The sequence below is a fragment of the Pipistrellus kuhlii genome, unplaced genomic scaffold, assembly GCF_014108245.1.
Source record: "Pipistrellus kuhlii isolate mPipKuh1 unplaced genomic scaffold, mPipKuh1.p scaffold_m20_p_18, whole genome shotgun sequence".
Taxonomy (NCBI): Eukaryota; Metazoa; Chordata; class Mammalia; order Chiroptera; family Vespertilionidae; genus Pipistrellus; species Pipistrellus kuhlii.
In genome coordinates this window covers 4672115-4683395 of record NW_023425493.1, presented here as the reverse complement: position 1 = coordinate 4683395, position 11281 = coordinate 4672115, and the positions used below count along the sequence as shown (strand labels likewise).

Sequence of the window (11281 nt, the reverse complement as noted above, 5' to 3'; positions counted from 1 at the left end):
GAGACCCCCGCCTAGGCCCTGCCCAAGGTGCGGAAGGGAAGGCCACTGGAAATCAGTCTGGCCCCTCCAGGTTGGAGCTTGGCCAGTCCAGCAGGCCACCCTCTGGATCTGGTTTGGAGCTCCCAGACCTCCTGGGACTGGTTACTGAAGACAAGCTGCCCAGGCCCCGACAAGGGCCCACAGGCTTACATCACCAGGATGGAGTTTTGGGGAATTAATGTGGTGGCAGGTAAGTCGATCTCCTTTATAATTGACACTGGGGACACTTATTCTGCCCTCCCTGAATTCACTGGGACCCGTGCCCCTCCTCAGTCTCTATTATGGGAGTTGACAGATTAGTCTCACAGCCATTAGCTTCCTCATCTCTACCCTGCATCTTACTAGGCACCCCCTTTACCCACTCTTCTCATTCTACCTCTGTACCTGACCCCCATCCTAGGGAGGGATATTCTTTCTAAATTTTGCACCTCTATCACCCTAAGTTCCCTTGACCATTCTTTTCAACTTTGGCCTTCCTCATCCTGACACCCACCCGCAGCTCTAAAGCCTCCCTCTTCCTTCCCACCTCCAGGCCCCTAAAACCACAAGAACCCCCCGATTTTGTCTGCTCTCCCCTACCCTCCTTCCAAAGGACAACTTTCTTTACAGCAAAACTGCAAATGCTGCCCTAGCCAGTTTGGCTCAGTGGATAAAGCTTAGGCTGCAGACCAGAGTCCCGGGTCCAATTCCAGTCAAGGACACTACCTCAATTGCAGGCTCCTCCCTAGGCCTCGTTCCCTGGACCTTGTTCGACCTTGTTCGGGGCTCCTGCAGGAGGCAACCGTTGATCTATTTCTTTCACATGGATGTTTCTCTCTGTCTTTCCCTTTCTCTTCCACTCTCCCTAAAAAAACGAATGGAAATATATCCTCAGGTGAGAATTAAAAAACAAACAAACACAAAACAAAGTAACTGCCAATGTTTACTTAATAGTCCTGCTATTATCAGAAGCAGAATTTAGCATGTTATCTCTAAGGGAAAATGTTGCAGTTTTAAATCCAGGCGGCTGGAGGCCTGGAAATTATAGCCCTAGAACAGGCTGTTTCCCGCCTCTCTTCCATCTTTTTCTCCAACCTCCTATGCCTGTACATAATTTCCAGTCTTTGGCAACTTAAAAACTTTGGATCATTGCTGGGTTAAATGATAAACATATAAATATTTCAAAAAAAAAATTCTAAGGCCCTAACCAATTTGGCTCAGTGGATAGAGCATCAGCCTGCGGACTCAAGAGTCACAGGCTCAATTCCGGTCAGGGGCATGTACCTTGGTTGTGGGCACATCCCCAGTAGGGAGTGTGTAGGAGGCAGTTGATTGATGTTTCTAACTCTCTATCCCTCTCCCTCCCTCTCTGTAAAAAAATCAATAAAATATATATTTTTAAAAATTCTAAGTTCACCTGATTTTAGCTTTTGTCACAGAAAACCTATAAAGTAGATTTGGAATTGTTAATGTAATGTCTTGTGCTTTGTTGGAGGTATATTCTTTGAAATTGAGAGTGTTCATAAATGTCAATCTAAGAAATGCTAGTTGTTTACTTTTTGGTTATCATTGGAAAATTAAGGTTTCTAAGAGTTAAGAATTCTAATTAAATTGGAAAAATTGTATGGTTTTAGTAATAGAAGGCGTCAGGCATGGAGATACATTTTGAAGGGAAGTGTGGCTAGTGGTTGAGTGTCAACCTGTGAATCAGGAGGTCATAGTTCAATTCCCGGTCAGGAATATACCCGGGGTGTGGGCTTGATCCCCAGTATGGAGTGTACAAGAGGCACCCAATCAATGATTCTATCTCATCATTTATGTCTTTATCTCTCTCTTCTACTCCTTTCCTCTCTGAAATCAATAAAAATATATTTTTAAAAAATAAAGAAAAAGGTTTCTGAAAGTTGTAAGAAAGTTTGTGGAAGTTGTAAGCCAGGATAAGCAAAATAGGGAAACTGAATTAAATAGCATTTTGCAGCTAGAAAATCTAGTTGCTGAGTAGTCTTCAGCCATCTAGTAAATCCTATTTTCCCTAACAAAGGAAACTTAAAAGGATTTGCACTATTCCTACCCAGCCAGAGGGTAAACAGCTTAAATCAATTTATTCTGTAAGACAGCAGAAAGCCAATTATCCCATTTGCCGACCATACCGAAGGACAAATGAAGTTAATGACTTCATTTTGGAACAATTTGGTAAATTATACCTTCATAAGCAATATAGAAGCTTTTATATCTTTCTCCCTACTTTATCCCTCCAGAATTTGGCAATTCTTACTGAGTATGTCAGGTCTGAAAAAGATGTGCCTGGACTCTGGATACCATCAAAAGCATTCTCAAATGCAATTGTGGATGTTAAACTCTAGTTTAGTTCATTATCTTCAAAGTTTTCTTTTTCACCCATGAACTAAACTAAATTCTAAATTTTGTTGTTGTTGTTAATCCTCACCTAAAGATATTTTTTTATTTTTAGAGAGTGAGAGAAACACATTGATTGGTTGCCTCCCACACATGTTCTGACCTGGGGCCAGGAATTGAGACTCCAACCCAGGTGAGGAGCATGCCCTAGACTGGAATTGAACCTGGGATCCTTCAGTCCATGGGCTGACTAGGACCTGAATTTTTTCCTAGTTTTCTTATATATTTGGCTGCAACCCTCCAAACTGATGTCTCTTTCCTTCCACTAGACCATTTGTCATAATTCTCATTGCCCCAATAATACTAAAATTTATAAAGTTTTTGTTTGTTTTTACCAAGTTAAAAGCCCTACTTGTATTCAGGAAATACCATCCCTAGACACTATCACAGCCTCCTTTTATGCTCAAGCCTCATCGACCCTCTGACAGAGAGCAAGGATTTTTGGCTTCCAGCAGCAAGCAGCTATAGGAAGGACCTGATGCATTTTTCTTTGAAGGAATTCAGTGCCAAAAATCCTTGAGGTGGAAAATGTTAAACAGATCCTCAGTTTACAGGAAAAGAAGAGAGAGGCTGGAATGTTAGGCACATTCTCTAGCTCTCCTCTGCACTGGCCCAGGGCTCTTGCCCTCCCTGCGGTGTTCCTATTCTTCCCATTATCTGTTTCACAGGAAGTGATTAACGGCTTTCAGTTTCCAGTAAACTGCCTCACCCACTTTTCAGTGGACTGCCTGCACTGGGCCTCCTGCCCACCAGTCATTCTGGCCTGCTGGTGCCATTTTGGTGCTAAACCCATCTGATTTCTAGATGATCCAATGCCTTTATTAATCTTTACCAAAAAGAAAGAAAACTATGCTAAGTGAAAGAAGCCAGTCACAAAAAAGACCATATTCTATAGGATTCCATTCATAGAAAAGTCTAGAATAGGGAAATCTATAGAGACAAAATAGATTAATGGTTTCTTAGGACTAGAGAGGGTGGGAAGATTAGGGGGTAATAGCCAATGTGTACTGAGTATCTTTCCAAGGAAATAAAAATGGTTGAAAATTAACTGATGGTGGTGGTTGCACATATCTGTGAATGTACTAAAAGCTCTTCAGTTGTACACTTTCAATGAGTGAATTGTATGATATGTGAATTTCATCTCAATAAAGCTATTTTTTAAACAAGTGCCATTGGTTATCAAGTATGAGTCTATACCTTGAAGGAGAAGCCTATGTAGGAAATAAATATTTAGGAACCATTATGTGGGTAGTAGTTTATACTGTGGGAGTGGGTAAGATCAGTTTAGAAGAGCATGTACAATGAAGCTCATTAAATAAATGGAGAGAAAAATGTTATAGAACTATGGAATATCGTGTCACAGAAATCAGTGGGGTTAAATATTTAGAAGAGTCATCACAACCTCAAATGCAGGAAAGCCCAAAATAAGAAAGAGAAGATCCGGTGACAGTAGCAATTAATTTGGTGGTGGAAGCAATGGTGGCCACCACAACAGTGAGCACAGAAACCAGATCACAGAAGGGGAGGTTTGTCAAGGTCTTAACCTCCATGTTTCCAAATTCAGTGGTCAATTTTCAGTAATTTTCTTTTTAAAAATGTATGTATATGTATATGTATATGTATATGTATATGTATATGTATATGTATATATAATTGATTTCAGAGAGAGAAAGGGAGAGGGGCGAGAGAAATAGAAACATCAATGATGAGAATCATTGATTGGCCACCTCCTACATGCCCCCACATTGAGGATCAATTGCAACCTGGGCATGTGCCCTAACCGGGAAGCGAGCTGTGACTTTCTGGGTTATAATCAACCACTGAGCTACACTGGCTGGGCAATTTTCAGTCATTTTCAGCTTTAAACTCATTAAAACATTTTTAAAAGTTTATTTAATAAGACCTCTTGCTCTCTTCCTATTTCCTGTTGCTCCTTTTAAATACATTTTGATAGATTTCCTTTTTCTCTGACAACTACTAGTTGGAGTGCCTCAGGATTAGAGAGCTCAGTTTTATAATTGTTTCTCTCTTTTTTTTTCATATTAACTAACCAAGCACTTCCCATGCCATGGCTATCTATACCGTTTATACCTTAATGACTCCCCAGATAAAACCACCAATTGTCCTTCTCCTGGGAGCTTCAGATTTGTATTTCGATTGTTTACTCAGTAGTTCCTAATCTAATAGGCATCTCCAGCTTAATAGATCTAAATTAGAATTGGGTATTTAAAAAAAAAAAAAAAACCTGCTCCAGTCACCTCACCCTCAGGAGTTCTATCCCAGAGAAAGTCACTGCTATTTATCCTGTTGCTCTGGTCTGATATATATATATATATATATTTTTTATCTTGCACCCCAAATTCAATCTATTAGCAAATCACCTCTGCCACCTTCAAAGTATATCCAGAATCCAACCACTTTCTACCACTTCAACTGCAACACTAGCCTTGTAGACCTGCACTACCTTCCTAACTAGTCTTTTAGCTTCTATTTTGCCTTCCTGCAGGCAGTTCTTAAAGAATCAACCAAGTAAATTTCTTCATTGATAAATCAGATCATGTCACTCTTTTATGCAAAACCCTCCATGGTTTCCTAGCACTCTTTTTTTTTTTTTAATTTTTATTGATTTTAGAGAGGAAGGGAGAGGGAGAGATAGTTAGAAACATTAATGATGAGAATCATTGATCAGCTGCCTCCTGCATGCCCCCCATTGGGGACCGAGTCCGCAACCCAGGCCATGTGCCCTTGACCGGAATCGAACCTGGGACCCTTCAGTCTGCAGGCTGATGCTCTATCCACTGAGCCAAACCCACTAGGGCTTTCCTGGCACTCTTAGGGTAAAATCCCAAAGTCCTCTCTTTAGTTCTATAAGTCCATAATTCATCTGACCTCCCATCTTGTTTCTCTAAACTAATTTCCTACATGCTCATCTGCTTTCCTTATTGTTCTTTGAATACAGAGTACACTCAAGATTCAAGGTTTTTTAACCTTGCTGCTCCCTCTGCCTGGCTCTCCCCACTGATCTCTATTCACATCTCAGCAGAGAGGCCTTCCCTGGACCCCCAGTACAAAAGAGCACACCATTTCTTTTCCTTTGCAGTACTCTCCATAAGTTAATATCGTCTTTCTGCCTGTCCCTTTCCTCTCTATACATTCCCAACTTCTGCACTAATAATAAGTTCCATGAATGCAGACATCTGTTTTTTTTTTTAATCTGCCTTTGTCATTTTTAAAAAAATATTTTTTATTGATTTCTTAAAGAGAGGAAGAGAGAGAGATAGTTAGAAACATGGATGTATGAGAGAAACATCAATCAGCTGCCTCCTGCACACTCCCTACTGGGGATGTGTCCGCAACCAAGGCATGTGCCCTTACATGAATCGAACCCGGGACCTTTCAGTCTGACGCTCTATCCGCTGAGCCAAATTGGTTTTGGCTGGGTTTGTTTTTTTCACTGCAGCAGCTGCAGCACCTAGAACAGGACCTTACATGTAGCAGGAATTCAATAATTGTTGGATACAATAAATGAATGGAAGGTTGGAGCATTTGATAGTTACTTGGTGTTCTAGCACTCTTCTAGATGTTCGGGTTACAAAGATGACAAAGACCCTGCCTTCACAGAGTTTTATTCTAATATATATTTAGATTAAAAATATATAATTATAGGTTACATGTTACAGTTAAAAAAAATGTTATGAAAGTCCTGGCCGGTGTGATTCGGTTGAACATCACCCCATGCATGGAAAGGTTGCCAGTTCAGTTCCTCGTCAGGGCACATGCCTGGGTTGTGGGCTCAATCCCTGGTGGCAGTTATGCAGGATATTTCTTTCCCATTGATGTTTCTCTTTTCCTAAAAAACAGTAAGTATATATTTATAAACATTATGAATAAAAAATGCAGAGCAAGAGGATACTGGAGGTGGTGGTGTAGGGTACCATTTTCTTTCTTTTTTGTGTATGTAAAATGTATCATTTTAGTTGGAATGGTCACGAGCTGCCTCACGAAGTATTTGAGTAGAGATTTGTGGAGATTAAGTGGAGAACTCACGTTATAAATATCTGTTGTAGGATTGTAAATTGGTATAGTCACTATGGAGAACAGTATGGAGATTCCTCAAAAAATTAAAAATAGAGCCACCATATGACCCAGCAATTCCACTTCTGGATAATTTATCCAAGGAAAACAAAAAGGCCAAATTGAAAAGATATATACACTCCTGAATTCACTGGAGTGGTACTCATAGAGGTGACCTATGTGTTCATCAATAGATGAATGGATGAAGAAGGTGTGGTATACAAGCAATGGAATATTACTCAGCAATAAAAAATAATGAAATCTTGCCATTTGTACAACATGAATGGACCTAGAGGGTATTATGCTAAGTGAAATTAGAGAAAGACAAATACCATATTATTTCACTGATATGTGGAATCTAAAAAACAACAACAAAGAAACACCACAAAACAGAAAAAGACTTATAGAATAAAAGCTGCTGGAACAGTTTAGCTCAGTCGATAGAGTGTCGGCCTGAGGACTCAAAGGTCTCAGTTCGATTTCGGTCAAGGGCATGTACCTTGGTTTCGGGCACATCCCTGGTAGGGGGTGTGCAGGAGGCAGCTGGTCGATGTTTCTCTTTCATCCACGTTTCTGACTCTCTGTCCCTTTCCCTTCCTCTCTGTAAAAAATCCATACATTTTTAAAAATCCTTTTTAGGATACAAGCTGATGATTGCCAAAAAGGTGGGAGGGGGGATGATGGAGGAAAAGCTTGGTTTTGGCCCAAAAATAAAATAAATGAAATGAAACCGGTGTTCTTACCTAGTATACTGTAATTGTTTATGTGGAAACCCAAAAGAATCTATAAATAAACTATTGGAATTAGAAAGTTTAGCAAGGTTGCTGGATATAAGAACAACATACCAAAGTCATTTGCATTTCTAATATCTGAAGGGGAAAAAAATCTTAGATAAACAGTAAAAAAGAAAAAGAAAGAAAACAAGTGCAAAAGCCCTGGGGTGGAACATGCTTCTGCTGGAGTGACACCAAAGGCCAAGGCTAGCGTAGAGCTAGGCAGCGTGGGAGGAGTCAGAGAAACAGGTACCGGATCTTGTAAGCCTGTGTTGAAGACTGCTGTGACCATTGTGATTTTTGTGTCATGGGAAGCTTGGAAGTTTTGACCTGACTTACAGCCTAAAAGGACACTCTGGCTGCCTTAATGTTTAACTAGGACAATAATGGAAGTAGACAAACCTGCTAGGTGTCTATTGCAACAATCTAAGTGATGACTTACCGTGCAGGGTAGCGGTACAGGAGGCGAGGTCAGATTCTCGCACCCTAGCCTTTTGATCAAAAACCCTCCATCCGGGCAGCGGGGGAGTAACCCTGTCAGGGATCTTCTACACGCTTTCTGTTAGGAAGCAGAGTGGGCATTCCCGGGCCCATTCTTGGGAACCCTCAATGTCCCTCCCCACTTCATAGAAATAGCTGCAAGTCAAGGCTCTGAATCACTCCTTAAAAGTAGATGCATGGCCGAAACCGGTTTGGCTCAGTGGATCCCAGGTTCGATTTGGTCAAGGGCATATACATTGGTTGCGGGCACATCTCCAGTGGCGGGTGTGTAGGAAGCAGCTGATCAATGATTCTCATTGATGCTTATAAGTCTCTAGTCCTCTCCCTTCCTCTCTGTGAAAAATCAATAAAATATATTGGGGGGGAAAAGTGGATGCATGGAGGCGGTCGGGGTGGGGGGGGTGTGTGTGTGTGTGTGTGTGTGTGTGTGTGTGTGTGTGTGTGTGTGAAGTGGGCCTCGAAGATATGGAAACCATTTATGGAAATGGTCTCAAAGGAAATAGGGTTTTTGGAGAAAACCTGGCTTCACAACTGCTTGTTCCCAGTATTCAGAAACAGGGCAGACATGGAGGTCGCCCGGAAGGTCGCCTGCTAGCCCATTAGGAATATATTTTATTTCCACCACAACTCAGCGACGCCGCTAACTCAGCTTTGCCTTGCGAATCACAAGGCACGTGTGACCCTCCAAGCACTAGAAAAAAAAATAAATAAATAAACTTTGCCTCCTTGGCAATGCGCACGCGCCCCCGCCGTGTTTTCCGTTGGCCGTAAGCCCCGCCCCTCACGCGTCCTTCGCGGAGGTTGGGCCGCGGAGAGCTCGCGCGACCACCCTTCCCTGCGGCTCCTCCGCGGCCGAGCGTCGCAAACGGGGCCGGAAAGCGTGGCGGCGCAGGCGCAGGCGCAGAGAGCGGAGGCGGCGGTGGCGGCGGCCGCTGGCCAGTGTAAGATGGCGGCGGCGTTGGTGGCGGCAGTGGACGGGACGGCCGGGCCTGGGACCGTTGGAGCGGCTGCTAGCAGGATGACCCGAGGCGGGGAGCGGGCTGCCGAGCCCCGCCGGCCCCCGTGCTTGTAACTGCCCCAGCCGGACACCCTCCCCCACCCCCGACCTACCCGGTCCGTGCCTCGTTCCGGCTTGGCCTGCCACTCTCCCCTGGTCTGTTTCCCCCTCAGGACAGTGGGGCTCGTTTCCAAGCCCAGGGCTCCGGGCTTCTTCCTCTCTCCAGCCAAGTCTCCGCTGCAAGGACTGGCTGCCCTTTCCCCCCCGGCAGCCCCGATTGCCCTCAAGGGCCTGACCCACAGCCCTCCAGGGACGTCTTGCCTCGTTGGGTGACGACCCCGTTTGTGGGCTCCATCCCCCTCCCCCAACCCCCCCAAGAGGCTGGGGGACGCGGCTCGCCCTCCCCAGTCCCCTCAAGGGCCCCGCGCGATACCCCCCTGAGCACCCCTCCCCCCTCCCCCGCATCCCGAGTTCTCGGGCCCCGCACCCCGCACTGGAGGGCGGCCGAGGTCCGAGAACCCGAGGGGCGGTCGTTGCCGGCTGGCCCCGTCCCGTCCGGTCCCCTTTGTAACAGAATTCTCTCGGTTTGCCTCCCCCCGCCCCCAGACCTCCGGGACGCCGTCGAGCGGTCCCCTTCGGTCCCTGTTAGCTGGAAGGCGCCCGGTGGCTTGAATTTCTGACTCATGATTGTCGCCGGAGCCTGTAAACAAACCGGCGCTGGAGCTATCACATTCTCCCCGGGACCCACCCCTCCCCCGCGCGGTGGTTTCTCCCGGGAGGGAGGCTCGGGTGGGGGTTCGTTAGGGTTGAAAAGATTCAGGTTTTCCTGTTAAGTGACTTTTTTTTTTTTTTTTTTTTTTTACATGTTGGTGGAGCGGGGAGGATAACTCGCCTGGTTCCTTTTATTTCCGTAACTATGTTTGTAAGGTTATTTACAGAGTAGTCGGAATTAGATTCATTACTCTTTTTTTTTTTTAATAGTTCTGGAGAGATCTCAAACACATTATAATGTACTTATGTTTTTTTTACTATGTTTAGTAGCAGAGACGCCTTTGCCACTTAAACTTTGTTTCTCAGCCCTTCAGTGAACCCACAGGACCCGTTTTCTCAGGAGCCCGGCCTGCCCCTTCCTGCCGCGGGAGAGGCGGAAAGGTGAGGAGGAGTTGAGCGTTTGGATTTCTGCCCTGACGGTCAAGGGCTGACCACTCAAGTCGTAAAATTCCCACCACCGTTTCCCCGAGCCGGGGTATTGTTTTTGACTGTGTGCCAGCTCTGGTTCAATTACTTTTACGAGTTTAACGGGCCGTGGGACGTCTTGATTCTCTCTCATAAACTCTTCCTGTGTTTATCTCCGAAACTCGGGTAAGCCTAGAAGTGACTGTGTCTACCTCATTTGCATTGCGTTTTGCCTTCGTGTGGTTCGTGTTTCTTACATTGTTACAACCTGTGGATTAGTTCGGGCCGTCATTTCTTGCTCCTTAGAGGAGAATATTTAGCCGCTTGTAAGGAAACTGAAGGCTACCTTTTGTTGGTGTCTGGGTTCAGTTCACCTCAGAATTCCAGCTCTTCTGGAGGTAGTAAACTTGTTTTTATAGCTGTTCAGCAGACAGACAGACAGACAGTCATCCTGTGCAGGAAGCAGCATGAGCCAGTGTGGCAGAAGGAGTCAGGACATACTTGTCAACGTAATTTTTGTAAGATTCTTGGGTTTTAAAAGCAGAGAATAGTGCTGTGGTTGGAGTTTATGGGATGTGACTGGAGCTGAATGTCTTTGGGAGGGAGGTCTGGCTGACTCTTAATATCTCTGATTTGCAATAGGAAAGGTCGAATGTGACACTGGTGAGCGTTATTTCACATTGGGTTCTAATTAGAAAATGCTCCTTATGAACTGGAATAAGATTATTATTGGTGGTACATAGGTCTATCAGTAAGATATAAAGGGGAAAGTACAGCTTTAGAGCTGGACAGACGTGTGTTTAAACGCTGTACTAAGGTTTAGACTTTGGGCGCGTTATTTAAGCTTCTCTCTTTGTTTTCACATCTCCAAAAGTGGGATAAATACCACTTCCTTCTGTTTATATGGCTAGTACATGACAGACAGGTTTCTCACACCCCCCCCCCTCCCCCATTTTCTGTACACATCGTTGATATGGCTTAGAATAAGTTAGACATTAGTTTACATCTCCTTGCATTTTGCTTTTGAACATTGTTTCCTGGTTATTTTTTCAATTCATTCTTAATTGGTCAGCTTAAATGTTACTTTGTATGTGCCCACCAAGGGTTGTCTATTGAACATGATTCAGGTTAGTTCAAGACCAGAGGACAGGGGAGTATTAGATGTAGATATATGTATATCTCTAAATGCATTCTTAAACTAAATATAAGTTTGTGGGGTTTTTTTGTTCATTGCTTCATTCCTCCTGGTGTCTGTATTAGTATACCTGACCAGAGTTGACACAAGTGTTGTACAGGCTTACCTCCAGATATTGGTGGTTCATTTCCA

The 11281-nt window shown here is 44.1% G+C and overlaps 1 protein-coding gene across 5 annotated transcripts in view; it reads left to right on the top strand.

Moving 5' to 3' along the window:
• Positions 1–8637: 8637 nt before the first annotated feature.
• DCAF8 (DDB1 and CUL4 associated factor 8) overlaps positions 8638–11281 on the top strand; it is a 49691-nt gene continuing 47047 nt past the window's right edge. Inside the window, exons 1-2 of one of the 5 annotated variants that reach the window (XM_036442711.2) lie at positions 8638–8722; positions 9856–9930. The gene's annotated coding sequence lies outside the window, so the exon portion shown is untranslated. Of the gene's footprint in view, positions 8935–9756; positions 9931–11281 lie in introns of those variants that run through there. The other 4 variants (XM_036442710.2, XM_045582986.1, XM_036442713.2 and 1 more) reach the window with 4 other exon arrangements.